Raw genomic sequence first — 16,705 nt, 5'->3', positions numbered from 1 at the left:
ACTCTGTTAAGCGGCTACTGGAACCTTATGCTTTTATGACCATTATGCCTCAAACAGCACATTTATACCTTTCCCCATTTCTGGAATATGTGCAGTCAAAGTTGTAAAGACCATTTTGGAATACCCTTGTATTTTCAATACTTCTGTACTTTTAGGGGAAGACAGAGATTAGAACGTAGCCAAGTAAGGACCGAAGAGATGAAGAGAATCAGGTGGAAAAGAGAAATTCTTTGTGGGATGCATCAAAGTAGTTGACAATTCAAGCTGTGGCGTCGTCGCCTGCTGAGATGGCCACAAGTTTCCTGGCGATTTCTGTGTGAGTGAATCATTCAAAGAGGTACTATAATACAAGCAATATACTACGCATGGCGGCGGTTACGTCAAAACCCGCTTACTATCCTGACAATAAGACTTACGTTTGCCGCTAAGACGCGTACACGAAAACTTTTACCTTCCCCTCCTCTCATCCCCCCTCTCCCCCCCCCCCCCCTGGCACTTGAAGCGGAAATCTGTGGCTCGGCCACGGTTTGTTGTGTGTGGAAGATCGTGACACTTCAGGTCTGCAGTTGTTGGACCGTTGCCACATGTTTCCAATGTTGTTTCAAGTACGCTGCGGAAGTTAGTTTCGCTGAGAAGCCATTATATTCGTACATCGTCCACACAGTCCCGATGTCTGCCTGCTTAGCTGGATGGTAATGTGCTTGCCTACAATGCAGCGGGCCCAGGTTCGATTCCAGTCCGCGTTTGAGACTTTCTCCGCTCGTGGACGGGGTGTTCTGTTGTCTTCATCATAATCATCTGTCATCACCGACACGCAAGTCGCCGATTGTGGCGTTACCTGAAATAAGACTTGCAGCTCAGTGCTCGAATGGCCCCGGATGGGTCCTCTCGGCCACCAATGCCGCACTATCATTTCATTTCATTTACAGTCCCGTGTGATTTTCATATATTTGGAGGCCTGACGTAAGGCATTCGTGGCTGTCCATTTGCTTTTGACGAAGCGGTGCACACGTGGGTAGAATCACGGTTCTGCAGTCTAACAACCCTACCACAACAAAGGTCAAAATTTAATAATGATTGTGGTGTTGCTCACGCTGCTAAATACTGCATTTTCGGGCAACAACAAAGTTATTATGTGGCAGGTGTCATTAGAACAAAAAAAAAATTGCTAGACGCGTGAAAGATCTCTTCCACGCGTCGTTTGGTGACGATCGTGTGCTCAGCCGCCACTTTCGTCATGCTCGGCCTCCCAGATCCCCAGACCTCAGACTGTGCGATCATTGGCTTTGGGGTTACCTGAAGTCGCAAGTGTATCGTGATCGACTGACATCTCTAGGGATGCTGAAAGACAACATGCGACGCCAATGCCTCACCATAACTCCGGACATGCTTTACAGTGCTGTTCACAACAATATTCCTCGACTACAGCTATTGTTGAAGAATGATGGTGGACATATTGAGCATTTCCTGTAAAGAACATCATCTTTGCTTTGTCTTACTTTGTTATGCTAATTATTGCTATTCTGATCAGATGAAGCGCCATCTGTCGGACATTTTTGAACTTTTGTATTTTTTTTCGTTCTAATAAAACCCCAGGTCATTCCAAGCAAGTTTGTCAATTTGTACCTCTCTATCTACATTATTCCGTGATTTATTCAGTTTTCAAATTTATAATTACTTTTTGATCACCCGGTACATAGGTGGAAGCAATGTATTGATTGAATCTTCTAGTAGGGCGCGCTCTAGAAATTTTAACAGTAAACAATAACGTGATGCAGAACGCCTCGCTTCCAGTGTCTGCCACTGGAGTTGGCTGAGTAACTCCGCGCTCACCAATGAACCTGTAACGAAACGTGATGCTCTTCTTTGGGTCTTCTCTACTTCCTCTATTGATCCTTTTTGGTACGAATCTCAGGCTGATGAGATATATTCAAGTGCTGATCTAACGGCGGTTCTCTAAGCTATCATAAAATGGGGTGAACAGAAACAATGAGGTGTATAGAAACGTAACTTCCAAATAAGTTCTATACTATAGTGTCGGAAGACAAATGGAAATATCATGAGAAGAATTGTTTATCTAGGTTGGTAGTGAACCTATCTAACATGGAAATTATGAATTTCAAAGTTGGCGATTCTGTTGTTTGATGTTTTTGTTCAGTCTACCACAAATATCGGATGTGGTGCTGAATTCGCTTACTTCGCACTTTAGCTGCAAATACCAACCTAAATAGTGTTTTAAGTTAAACACACGGCAAACAATTTTTCAATTCCGTTTCATTATCCAGAACTTCAGTTCCAAAGTACGCTTTAGCCTGAATTGTGTTTCGGCTAACTGAAAATGTAGGGATGTGTTTCCGTAATTTGTGGGGTGAATAGAAATAGTAATAATCAGTATTTCTTCAGACGAACAATAAGGATTTGACGGAAACGAAGAAACACCTACCACTGTTCTCAACCTTCTTTTTATTTGAGCAAACAAGGCCGATTAAACACGTCTATTTTAACAGTTTTTTTAGCAAGGAGATGTTGTTTGAACTACTTCGAAGAAACCAGTATGATCAATTTAATGTCACAATAAATTACACAAAACACTTTTTTTGGGAAATAGAATAAACAAACAATTCAGGCAATATTTTTAGTTTTTGTTTACAATAAGACTGTTTTTGAAACAGATGAATTTATTTCCTTTTTCCCTAGGTCCAAAATAAATTGTAACATTACGCCGTCCACCACTGGAAAAAGGCAATAAGATTGACGCAACTGTTCCTGTTCATTTCTCTGTGTGGCATGAATAGAAACTCCAAGTTCTTATTTTTTACAATGTAATTATAAGTTTAAAGTTAGGCACAAGACCTATAATCCCATATAATTTTGATTTTCATGTTTCTTTTTAAAATAACCATTTTTTTCTTTTAAATTTGGGAACAGTTTCTATTCACCTTATTTTACGGTATCTCCTTTGCAGCTGTGACTACATTCCTGACAGCTCATCAACTGAATTGCAGTCTGTAATCTGCCTCATCTGTGATCAGTTCCGTGTAGTCGTCCCACTTCAGATCCCTCCATGCACACACTCCTCGACGTTCAATGGATGTGGCTGCTTCTAGTGACTGTTCAGAAATAGTGTCATCGTACAATAATGATTCATTCTATTTATATGCATGCCACTAGCAGCGTAATTTGGAGATAAATACATATACTTCCGTAAAATATAATCAAATACTGGTGACACAACCCAGCTCAGGACGAGTAGCTCTAAATATCTGTGACAAAAAGACGTATTTATAATATGTATAGACATATAAAAACCTTCCACGAGGATCAGTCTTTATACGGGGTGTTCAAAAAGTCTCTCCGCAGTGCAGTATGATTGTTAGCCGCGCGTGCCGTATGATTGCTCTCCTGCCTGGGTTACTTCCCTTCAAGTGGACTCTCCCAGCGTTCTATTGTTTCGTGTATTTCAGCCAGCGTCAGTAGCATCGTTGGTGTGTGCCGTTACGTGTTGACGTGAACATTTAAGTTTACTTCCTTTGTTCGTTTGTGACACTGCTAAAATGCTAACCATTGAGGAATGTGTGTTTCTAGTCGAACAAGTGTTCAAAGCTGGCGGTAAATACACAGTTTCAGTTCGTCAAACATTTAATTCAGTTTTCCCGGCGACAACACTCCCACATCGCGATACTGTGCGAGATCTGATTAACAAATTTCGAAGTACGGGTTCAGTGACAGATGCACCGAAGAGTGGTCGTCCTAGCGTTCTGTCTGAGGATAAGCTACTCGATATTTCTGAAAAAATGTCCATGAGTCCCCACAAGTCAGTAAGAAAATTCGCCCAGGAAATCGATGTTAGTGTCGGAACGGCTCACACAGCTGTAAGGAAAAAATTAGAAATATTCCCATACAAATTGACAGTCGTGCAAGAACTGAAAAATACTGATCATGGCAAGAGACTGTATTATTGCCAATGGTTCAAAACTTTCGTTCAACAAAATGGAAGGGATATTCTTAATGAAACGCTTTTCACTGATGAGGCGTGGTTTCATTTATCCGGGTCATTAACTCGCAAAATTCTCGTATGTGGAGTACTGCAAATTCATTGTGTATTCATGAGGAACCACTTCATTCTGTGAAAATAGGAGTTTGGATTGCAATTTCTAGACGTCGGATTGTGGGTCCCATATTTTTCAACGAAACAATAAACGCACAACGATACTGCAGCGATATTCTGTACCCATTCATAGGAGAACTTGTGTTAAGTGAAACATTGAACGGTTATTTTCAACACGATGGTGCAACCGCGCATACAGCTTGCGTTTCAATGTCACTGCTTGCTGATATTTTTGGTGATCGCATAATTTCACAGGGACTTTGGCCTCCAGGATCGCCAATCTAACACCACCTGACTTTTTCTTCTGGGGTACAGCGAAAGCAGCTGCCTATAAAAACTGTCCAAAATCAATCGATGAATTGAAAACTGCAATATCCACTTTCATTGCTTCTGTTACAGAAGAAATGTTACAGCTTGTGTTTGAAAATATGATTAGACGAATTGAATTATGTATTCAACAACAGGGGGGACACTTTCAACATTTAATGTGAAAATTTGTAAGTAAAACTGAATATTTAATAAAACAAAAACTTGTGTTTCATTGAGTTTCATTTCGGTATATTCACTGCGGGTAAGGCACGCGCGGCTAACAATCATACGGCACTGCGGAGAGATTTTTTGAACACCTCGTGTTAGTGAAAATCGTATCAACATTCATACTGTAATGCCCGAGCATGCCTTTAACATACAGATACAAAAACTTTTATGGGTTGTTATAAATAACATTCAGCAGAACTACTATTACTGATACGATATTTTTACAGGCCAATGATCACTTAAGATTACATTGAACACTTCAGGTGTTATACGGGCCATGTATAACGATCTGACAATGATGCTTGATGGTAGCCACGTCGACACTGGAAGCTAATAGTTCTGATGGTTGCCACCGATCGACTTCGCTGTACTGGTGCGGCCCCAGACACGAAGCTAACATGGCTGCATGTTCAGCTTTTACTCTTAAGATTCTGTTGATGTGATGTGCAGAACTCATTCAACATAATTTCAAACAGTGCTCCTTCTGCTTGGGAACTTTAAATGAGGCCACTGAATTAAGTCTGTGCCTCGTCTATGTGACAGAGGTCGTGGTCGCTGTGTGTCCCTCGTAATAGAAACTAAATCTCATTGATTTGATCAACCAGAAAAATAAATTGGACTAATAGCGTTTAAATGTCACCCAATTGCGTAATTAGTAATTAAAAGCTGCCACAGTCTGTTATTTCGAACATTTGAAGAGTTTTCATATCTGTTGTAAAGCAGGCCTAAAAGCTAGTGGAACTGTTGTGTAGTGGGTCAGAATCAACCATAACCTTCGTAGCACACAAATTCAACGCGAGAAAACAATTCATGTGGCCGAATAACATATAATTTGAAGAGTACTGAACTGACTGCGAGAAAGTTAACTAAGAGAGCTTTGGTTCGATATTAACTATTGTGAAAGATATAGTCTAGCTTCTGATCTTAATATGTACGGACGAATGTATTACGGCTTAAGAGAGAAGGCATTGTTGCGAGACCGCCATCTTTAATTGAAAGGCATTTTCTGATTCTGTGCGAGAATAATAAGCCAATAAACCAGTTTCTCGGCACCATAAACAAGGTGTGTATTGCGTTAATTATTCTCCTTTTTCAAATATTTGTGCACGCCTATGAGTCATTTCTTTGGACTGTGGAAGCTAGATCCTGCAAACTCTATAGGTCATCAAATCAAAGACTTTTAAATAAATCCACTTCGACGGACATACTTCCATAGAAAGGAGAATTGGACCGAAGTTAACGCAGTCCAAGATTCCTACAGATTCCGCACGCAGTTCGACGAGCGGCAGAGACATGGAGTACAGCTTAGTCAGCATGCAGCAGCAGATTTCTAGTCTACCATGCACAATCCCCTGAACATAAACGTCATCTATTGAAATCTGCTTGGTTATTTATTCATTTCAAAGACCTAAACGCTTTTCTTAGAGAGACTGAATACTAAAGAAGTAATTTCTTTAATCAGTAATAATAATAATAATAATAATAATAAATCAAAGCCGTAATTAAATGAATAATAATAATAATTGTTGTGACTTGGCGAGACAGCCAAGCCACTATGAGGTAGCCGAAAGGCACGCGTTTAAGCTCACGCAGGCTGGCGTGAGGTCTTGAACAGTTAAAGGAGTTGAGTCTAGTAAAAAAAGTACGTAGCTTCTGGAATACTTAACTTTAATCCATTATTGGTGAACATCAGTCTGACGGTACATGCATCACAAGATAAATAGCAAATGATAATGGCGCCTTGCTAGGTCGTAGCAAATGACGTAGCTGCAGGCTATGCTAACTATCGTCTCGGCAAATGAGAGCGTATTTTGTCAGTGAACCATCGCTAGCAAAGTCGGCTGTACAACTGGGGCTAGTGCTAGGACGTCTCTCTAGACCTGCCGTGTGGCGGCGCTCGGTCTGCAATCACTGATAGTGGCGACACGCGGGTCCGACGTATACTACCGGACCGCGGCCGATTTAAAGGCTACCACCTAGCAAGTGTGGTGTCTGGCGGTGACACCACAATAATAATAATAATAATATAATAATAATAAAAAGCAGTTCATCGAAGTTACTTTTTGTCTCTGAAAGGAAATTTTCAACACAGATCTCCATACAATAACTGAGTTCAGGGTGAAATAATAACTCATCTCATGAATCATTACATCATCTCAATAAAATTATAACAATTTACCTTTCACGTGAGAGGGAGTTAACTGTGAGGCCAATACCGGTATGGCTGGCCTATTTCTAGTCTGCACCTGGGATTCTCTTACTTGTGACAATAAATTCGTATTGTCGTTCATCATTCCGGATTACAACTTTGTATCCTTACGTGGTCTTAAAAACAAAAATACCAAGAGATGCGCGCCGAGACGTTGATTGAAATTGATACGCGATAATAAATTTTGGGATAAATAAATCGCCTGCAATTGCAATTTAAATGACAAAAAATTTCTGGTAATTAGGACCATATTTATAATGGTCGAAGAAACGAAGCGGAGGCTGTAAAATGAAAACCGCAGAGATGGTCGTAATTCCATTGCTTACGGAGAACGTGGTCCCAATAAGAGAGCTGAGACTCCAATCTCGCCGCTAGCAAGCGTCTTCCATCCACTGCACTCAATCGTGCTTAAGGCGGGGAAATGGAGGATTAAAACTAAGAGCAATGGGGTGTACAGTGATTCACGACAGCGGAAGGAGTGCTGGCAACAGAAATATATCAAAGAATGGCAAAAGTTTACGAAGAGTACTACATAACCGTTGCAAAGGGAAGGCGTGGCACAGGTGATTCCACGGAGGACAAATGTCTGTGGCTGATGAGGCACGTTCTGGAACGGCTCGCTGCATTACCGATACCATTGTCCAGCAACTGGACGTCGTTATTGGAGACCTGCGAGTTATGGTGGCAGCCATGACCCTAGAGGTCTGACTGGGCATCGGAATTTAAAAGAAGATGCAGTGCTCTTCATACAGTTGTGCCATTCTTTGATGAATTACCATTTCCTGCACGCTTTCTCCTGCCAGGAAACGCACTACTCCGCTTCGCTCATCTTTTGAAATCCCCACGTCACCTTTTGATTTTAGTGGAGTGTATCTTGAATATTTACTGAGTCTACATATAAATGGCAAATTAGTTATATAGGAAATGAGCTGCTCTTTCTGCTGGTGTTATCTAAATTTATGCAGCTCTGCTACAATTTAAAATAAGGCGAAAATTGTGCAAAGTCTAATTTAAAAAAACGGCCATCACGCAGTGAAAATTTACAATCTGAATGCAGTCCACAAGGAGTGGTTACATTTCCCAACACATGCTGCAATGTTATTTGTGTACCTGTTTTGTATAATTATTAATACTGACTTTAATTAATTTAGAGCTCCTCATCGGCTAATTTAGTACTTAAATAAACGAGTGGGTAACTGATTCCATTTGCTTCAAGTGCCTTCATTTGGTAGGCCTGTGTTCTCTGTGGCTTAATTAGTATAAAATATGTTGTTCTAGTTATTGGAAAAAGTACTTGTAGATACACTCCTGGAAATGGAAAAAAGAACACATTGACACCGGTGTGTCAGACCCACCATACTTGCTCCGGACACTGCGAGAGGGCTGTACAAGCAATGATCACACGCACGGCACAGCGGACACACCAGGAACCGCGGTGTTGGCCGTCGAATGGCACTAGCTGCGCAGCATTTGTGCACCGCCGCCTTCAGTGTCAGCCAGTTTGCCGTGGCATACGGAGCTCCATCGCAGTCTTTAACACTGGTAGCATGCCGCGACAGCGTGGACGTGAACCGTATGTGCAGTTGACGGACTTTGAGCGAGGGCGTATAGTGGGCATGCGGGAGGCCGGGTGGACGTACCGCCGAATTGCTCAACACGTGGGGCGTGAGGTCTCCACAGTACATCGATGTTGTCGCCAGTGGTCGGCGGAAGGTGCACGTGCCCGTCGACCTGGGACCGGACCGCAGCGACGCACGGATGCACGCCAAGACCGTAGGATCCTACGCAGTGCCGTAGGGGACCGCACCGCCACTTCCCAGCAAATTAGGGACACTGTTGCTCCTGAGGTATCGGCGAGGACCATTCGCAACCGTCTCCATGAAGCTGGGCTACGGTCCCGCACACCGTTAGGCCGTCTTCCGCTCACGCCCCAACATTGTGCAGCCCGCCTCCAGTGGTGTCGCGACAGGCGTGAATGGAGGGACGAATGGAGACGTGTCGTCTTCAGCGATGAGAGTCGCTTCTGCCTTGGTGCCAATGATGGTCGTATGCGTGTTTGGCGCCGTGCAGGTGAGCGCCACAATCAGGACTGCATACGACCGAGGCACACAGGGCCAACACTCGGCATCATGGTGTGGGGAGCGATCTCCTCCACTGGCCGTACACCACTGGTGATCGTCGAGGGGACACTGAATAGTGCACGGTACATCCAAACCGTCATCGAACCCATCGTTCTACCATTCCTAGACCGGCAAGGGAACTTGCTGTTCCAGCGGGACAATGCACGTCCGCATGTATCCCGTGCCACCCAACGTGCTCTAGAAGGTGTGCGTCAACTAACCTGGCCAGCAAGATCTCCGGATCTGTCCCCCATTGTACATGTTTGGGACTGGATGAAGCGTCGTCTCACGCGGTCTGCACGTCCAGCACGAACGCTGGTCCAACTGAGGCGCCAGGTGGAAATGGCATGGCAAGCCGTTCCACAGGACTACATCCAGCATCTCTATGATCGTCTCCATGGGAGAATAGCAGCCTGCATTGCTGCGAAAGGTGGATATACACTGTACTAGTGCCGACATTGTGCATGCTCTGTTGCCTGTGTCTATGTGCCTGTGGTTCTGTCAGTGTGATCATGTGATGTATCTGACCCCAGGAATGTGTCAATAAAGTTTCCCCTTCCTGGGACAATGAATTCACGGCGTTCTTATTTCAATTTCCAGGAGTGTATGTTGTCCGCTATTTCACTTATTACATACTTCTTTCCCATAGTGAAACTACATTAATGAGCTCGAAACGGCCGCTAAATCAAGCAAGGCTAACAGGTAATTAGGATTATGGAAAGGGCCAAGGGAGTTGCGGTCGTATTCATTTCACAATTGTAATTTATTATCATTTAGTTCACAAATACACTCTGACAGAATTAAATTTACTTCGCGGCTGAAGGCCTCCAAACAGATGCTTTAGAATAAGTTTAATTTTGAAAAGACATGACACAGTTAAATTTGCGGATAAGATAAATCGTATACATATACGAGATCAGCATGCGGAGCGGCTGAAGGCCGCCGGATTAAATCTTCAAAATTCTAAATAGTCTATGAAGGTTACTGAAGGCAGAAGGCCACGGTGTTTTAAGATGATAACAGGGCTGATGGCCCACAAGGTGCACAGAAAGAGATAAACAAACGCAATAAGATGGCTGAAGGCCGCAAAGTTAAATTCTTCAAATTAAGGAAATATATATTGCAACAACAGGTAAAACAATACATTAAATTTAAAAATTTCCTTTTTGCAACACCAACGGCGAGAAGCTCACAATAACTTGTAAAAGCTTTCAGAGGAAATTACAATAACCTTTGAAGAGCAGAAGGCGAGAATGTTTGGACTTTAAGGAAACGCTGAGAACATGTTTCCAGGGCTGAAGGCCCACAACTAACCTTGCAAAATTAAAAATATAAAATACAGTTAAATTACAACAACATTAAAATTGCCAAAAGAATAATTAAGGGAACGGCATTCAGGAGTCTCCAGTGGATCGGACTGCCCTCATTCACTTAGGCGAGATAGGTGGTGAGTCCAACTACACTTATTTCGTGCGAACCCAACCAAGGGACAGTCACGGACCGACCGACCAAGTGCTTGCTTGCCACGACGGAGTACACGAGAATTCAAGGCCGCAAACAGACGCGCATGTGAACTGAGCTGCCAAAACTGCATACCATGTTGGGCAGCAACCACAGGTAAAGAAAAGACACTGCCTAAGAACTACGTTAGCGGCCAGGCCAGGTAACGAGAACACTGCCGGTCGGAGTGGCCGAGCGGTTCTAGGCGCTCCAGTCTGGAACCGCGCGACCGATACGGTCGCAGGTTCGAATCCTGCCTCGGGCATGGATGTGTGTGCTGTCCTTAGGTGAGTTAGGTTTAAGTAGTTCTAAGTTCTAGGGGACTTACGACCTCAGAAGCTGAGTCCCATAGTGCTCAGAGCCATTTGAACCAGAACACTCACGGCCACAAGGCAGAAAATCCGCTGGTGCACTTGACTATGGACAAATTAATTTGATCAATTCCACCTGACGGCGGCTATCTCGAACACTTCACTCGTTGTTGCTCACAGGAAAACCCCCTCAACAGCAACGCCGGAACCAACAACGTAATGCTCATACCACTCAACATTCACGTCCTGGGTTGGCGAGCGACGATGCTCATACCGATCGGACAGCTCCAGACAGACTCCGACACTGCGCAGAGACCGTCAGCTGCCCAGTCGACTACGCCGCACGGGGACGTCCTCGGACGAACCAACCGACCAACAATCCACAAAAAGTCAGGTCCGGCTCAAGTGACGGTTGGCGGCAATGGTCGGGGGAGCCATGTCGACGCAGGCCTCACTGCAGCTGCAACCCGACTGCACTAGTGCCGAATTGCAAGTCCCCGACTGGCAGGTCCGGAATGCGTTCCAGACACGTTCCAACTGACTGGCAGATCCGAACTCGCAACCCGAACTCACAACAGACCACGACCGGGAAGTAATAGCAGTCAAGCAAAGATACAACGAGAGGGGATATATCAATACGTGCTGCTAACGCCGCTCACGGCCAGTCAAAGCAGCAATTAAGTGACTGTAGTAATTCCATTTAAAGTAGTGAGGTGGAAGTACGTTAAAAAAAGGGTATAACATACATGACGGCGGGAACACAAGCCACGCACGGCTCAGAGCTGTTTAATTTGACATATCTTGCTTTGCTGTATGTTCAGTGGTTTACTCTCCACGTGTGTGAAACTGCCTTACGATGACTGACTGCGAATGCTAACGACATTCGTGACACCACGTCTGGACGCTGGCGATCTGATAAGTGGGTTCTGCCGCTGCCGGCCACTGTGGCCAGCGGTTCTAGGCGCTTCAGTTGGGAATCACTACGGTCTACGGACTACTACGGTCGCAGGTTCGAATCCTGCCTCGGGCATGGATGTGTGTGATGTCCGTAGGTTAGTTAGGTTTAATTAGGGACTGAAGGCCTCAGATGTTAAGTCCCATAGTGCTCAGAGCCATTTGAACCATTTTGGTTCTGCCGCAACCGCCACTACCCCTTCCCCTTCCCCTACGTTCCTGTCAAGACAACAGAGTAGTACGCGAAGAAGCGGCCAAGCGCTTAAGCAAGAGCAGGCCACCTCGGCATTCGTTTTATTGTGTCATGTCACAAATGTTTTGTTCAAAGTCGTATCTGATTTTTACTGATCCCAAATCCTACTAAAACGTATCTGGGTTGTGACTCATACGAGAGCTTAGCAGATGCGTGAACCGAAAGACTGCACAGCAGTATTAATAGTAGTAGCTGTAGTAATTTCAGGTGCAAAAGACATATTTAACCTTCAACCTCATTTAACACTTTAATCAACATCACTTCGATCTTAAGACACACTCTGGTTACGTTTTTAGATATAATTTGTTGAATTCAGCGAAGTTTTTCGGGTTTGGAAGCCGCCTTATATCTTCATCCTGAAATTCCCCCAATCCCTTCGTCTGTCATTGCTTAGTAACTTTCGTACTGCCAGCATCTACGTAAGGCTTACCTGCTTGGAAGAAGATGCTGTATGTGCACCGTTAAACTGTGCCCAGTCTGTTTCCTCCGCATTGGCCACAGTCCAAATGGCGACAATTCTAACAGGCTGACTACTTTTCATGCCCATAGCAGTACGTACTTGGTGTGAAGACGGTATTCGAACCACGAACTCAGTTCCTGGGATTGCCAAAGTATCCCTTCTGATGAACCTGTTTGCTACAAATGTCTCCTGCGATGGGTCTGTACTCACCTCGTTAAAATGCTAAGACTGAATACCCTATAAACCCAATATTGCATTTAATCATATCTGTAATATGACATACCATTTCGTACGTTAATTTACCATAGTACTGGGCGCTCTCCGATGATGATGTGCTAAGCAGTATTTGGCTGTTGACAACGCTCGACTATTCACGTCTCATTAAACAAGTTCAGAATTGCGTCTCCCAATCTACAATCCATAAAAGTAGTTTTTAGCACTATTTCAAGTATCATAACCGTAGTTCCAAAGATTATAATTTGACTGACCTTGTTACAGTAATATTTGTCATCTTGACATAAATAGTTTGTCAGATTATACTAGATAGACTACGCATAAAATAACTTGGTCCATACCTGCGCAGAAGACTCGATCGGTGAGGGGACAATGGTAGTGGTGTGGGCGACATTGAGAACTGCCGCTGTGCGGTAGGGGGTGGGAGCGGGAAAGGAATGCAGAGCTAACTGAAGCCTACACGCAAGCGGTGTCGTAGTCTTTCCGACCGTGGGCTGCGCTACCTGTGACGTCAATGTTCTATTTCCGACCACCGATATTTTAGCCGGGAGTTTTCTGCCCATCAAAGGAAGCCGCAACAGTGGGGAAAGCTCTGCTGACCATTTTGTAGTAAGACTATCCCTTCACTTTTTACGTAGGCTTAGGACTGGCAGTGCACATAGTTTGTAGGCATGTTTAAATGCTTTTTATTTTTAATTTTTTCCTTTTTCTTTTTTTCTTTTTACCTTTTCTTCTGTCTACAACATTACAGCCGCAGATGGTTAAACCTCCTGTCCTACTGTATAAATTTTAGTGTCTCACAATTTTTTTTCTTTTTTGTAAGAAAACCAGAGATTTTAAACACCTCGCCGCCCTCGAGTCATCATATATTCTTATACTGTCTCTTAATCTTTCATCAAGATCTACATATCTTTTTGTTCATGTGGTCCTGTACCGCTCGTTAATACATTTCATGTTTCTTTTGGAGTACTAGGATTATCCATCCAGAGATTGATCAGGCAGATTACGAATTTCATGACCTTTTCTCCACTGGGGATTTTCTCAATTATTACCATCCATGTTTCATCAACACTGCCTGGTGGAAGATATGCCACTGCAATGCGTATGCTGCAGGACACATTCGTACCTCTTCTGTACCCTTGAATTCCGCCGTCAATCTCAGTTCTTGTAATTCTTTACACAGACATTGATTGAAGCGAAAATTGCAACTGGGAGAGTATGTTTCGGGGAACGCTGTTTTCGCAACTTTTATTGTAACCATTTCAAAGTCAGCACTGTAGTTTCCAGGCCGGCCGGAGCGGCCGAGCGGTTCTAGACGCTACAGTCTGGAACCGCGTGACCGCTACGGTCGCAGGTTCGAATCCTGCCTCGGGCATGGATGTGTGCGGTGTCCTTGGTTAGTTAGGTTTAAGTAGTTCTAAGTTCTGGGGCCTGATGACCTCAGAAGATAAGTCCCATAGTGCTCAGAGCCATTTTTTGTAGTTTTCGGGTACCATCAAAGCATCTTGTTTTTCAAGCCAGAAGTCTTTCATATGTATTTTGACTTTTGTCTGTGAGCAAGACAAATAAAACAGGAAATGTCAAAGCCTCCTCTTCTCTGCTTTCAGTGGCAATGGTTATGATGTGCAGTTGCTTGACTTGTTTCTAACAATTGTTAAATGCCCAGACCGTACAAATAGTTCCATTTTCACACCGAATTTTTCCCGTTTTTTTCAGAACCAACATCAGGACTCGTCAGGTACAGACCATCGTCAATTTTCAAGCAACTATTACCTTCAGTTAATTTCAAAAGTTTCCTCTTAGTTGAATCTCCGAGCTACTGTGAAGGTTCTGGACCGCCTCAATAGCTTCCCTTCTCGCTTTACGCATTACAATATGCAGAACCGAAGCAGCTTAGACCTACTAAACTACGCGGAACCGAAAGCTGTCGGTGAGTGCACATTCGCTGCTGATGAAAGACTGGCGTAAGTCAGCAATGGGACAAGCTCTGGTCGGAAAACAAGCCTTACAAAACTGGTTGGATGGATGTCCCATTGTATCTGCACCACCTACATATGGGTCGGTAACACCACGGTCGGAAATCCCACGTAATCGCACAAATATGCAACTCGTCTAACATGTAAGCTACAGAAAACGGTTTTGCCAACGGTCGCCGGCTGAGGTGGCCGAGCGGTTCTAGGCGCTACAGTCTGGAACCGCGCGATCGCTGCGTTCGCAGGTTCGAATCCTGCCTCGGGCATGGATGTGTGTGATGTCCTTAGCTTAGTTAGGTTTAAGTAGTTCTTAGTTCTAGAGGACTGATAACCTCCGAAGCTAAGTCCCATTGTGCTCAGAGACATTTGAACCATTTTTTTTTTCAAACGGTCGTATTAATAGTTTACGTCAGTACGCCCAAAATTCGAAAAGACAACTAGGGTACGGAAAAACGAGTAGTTACTTAAACAAAGGATGAAGTGAAGGAAAAAAATTCCAAATATATGCTGCCAGAAGGAAATCTCGAAAAAACAAAAAAGGGATAGAAACCGTAGCTCAGCAGGCAACGCCGTTTACTAAGATACTAATAAACTAAAATAACGAACTTGTATGAGATGGAAATTGTGTGTCAGATCCCTAAAAACCTATTTAGGAACACAACCTAAAACTAAAATTTTCTTTTTTTCCGTATCTTTCGGAAACAGTAAAGCCTTGGAAAATAAATGTAGCTATTTATTCCCACTCCTTTATTCTCCTTGTTGTGTGACATAACTAATAGTTCCTGCAATCCTCTCGAGCCGAGCTATTGAGAATTGATCTTTTGCTTCAATTTTCAGACAAAAATTTAATACCTGATTAAGACGAGTCTCACTGCAGCGCAGGAGCTACATTCGAGAGGTCGAACTCGCTGTAATCAATGGGTCGCAGGGCCTGGTCTCTCCTTGAAAGATCCTGCCACCAGCTCACATAAACACTGGAGATAATCGTCAAGTGGCTATAAACCCCATAAAAGGGGGTTCTAGGCCATCACAATTTCTGATAAAAGCCATCTCTAAAAACAATTAATGTAATGCAGAGGCGAAGGTACAGAAATTCAAGGTAACCGAATAAATGATAAAACGAAAATATGTAAACATATATACGTTTCCATCTCCATATAAGTTACGTAATTTGTTTAATTTTTTATTCATGTGTTATGTTAGTAAAGATTCTCAGCTTCTGAGACGCTCACTGAGCAAGCTTCGACGATGACCAGCACAGTAGTACCATGGAGGCACGGAGATATGGTGAAAATGAAAAATAGAGTTTTGTAGCCAAAAGAGTGAGGAATAATGTGGTAAACTGGAATCTTTCAAAAAAAAAAAAAAGCGTTGCATTAGTTATTGAATGCCCCTCTTGCCTTGCTACTTTTTTGTAAGAAAGACTTTGCACATCAATATTAACGAAGTAGGCAATTTGGATAAAGCATTTGATTCATAATAGAAAAATCAGATACAACAGTATTGCCTGCCACGCACACAAACTCAGAGAATGGTTGATGACTGATCTGGAAAGCTCACCTGTATGCCTTCCAAATAAACGTGTTATGATGTAGTCAACTTTCCATGAAACTGAAATACTGAATCATAATAAGTTTGTTTGCGTGGCCATCCTCCGCATCAAGCACAGAGGAAACACATAATGAACTCACAAAATATTTATGTCTTCAAAAACACAGTTTTAGAATAAATATCTATAACTAGTAGCAAAAAGAGTAATAGTGCACCACAAAAATAAAGCTAAACATTGTGAACAGTGTTAAGAAAAAGTTCAGAATATAATATTGTGCTTATGTTTCGGAGAAATAAATTACAGAGCACCAAGAAAAGGCTGTTTTATTTACAAAACAAATATACAGATAATTGCGTACTCTTACAGGAAAGAAGTGATGCTATATATTGTAAATTAGGTGGAGAATATACATTTTGTAAGAACGCATCATCATGATAATTGCAAAATAAAACTTACATAAAAGAAGTATGTGAGAATCAGTGACGTAAGATTTT

The sequence above is a fragment of the Schistocerca nitens genome, chromosome 7 (assembly GCF_023898315.1).
Source record: "Schistocerca nitens isolate TAMUIC-IGC-003100 chromosome 7, iqSchNite1.1, whole genome shotgun sequence".
Classification (NCBI taxonomy): Eukaryota; Metazoa; Arthropoda; class Insecta; order Orthoptera; family Acrididae; genus Schistocerca; species Schistocerca nitens.
This window is presented reverse-complemented; position numbering follows the sequence as displayed.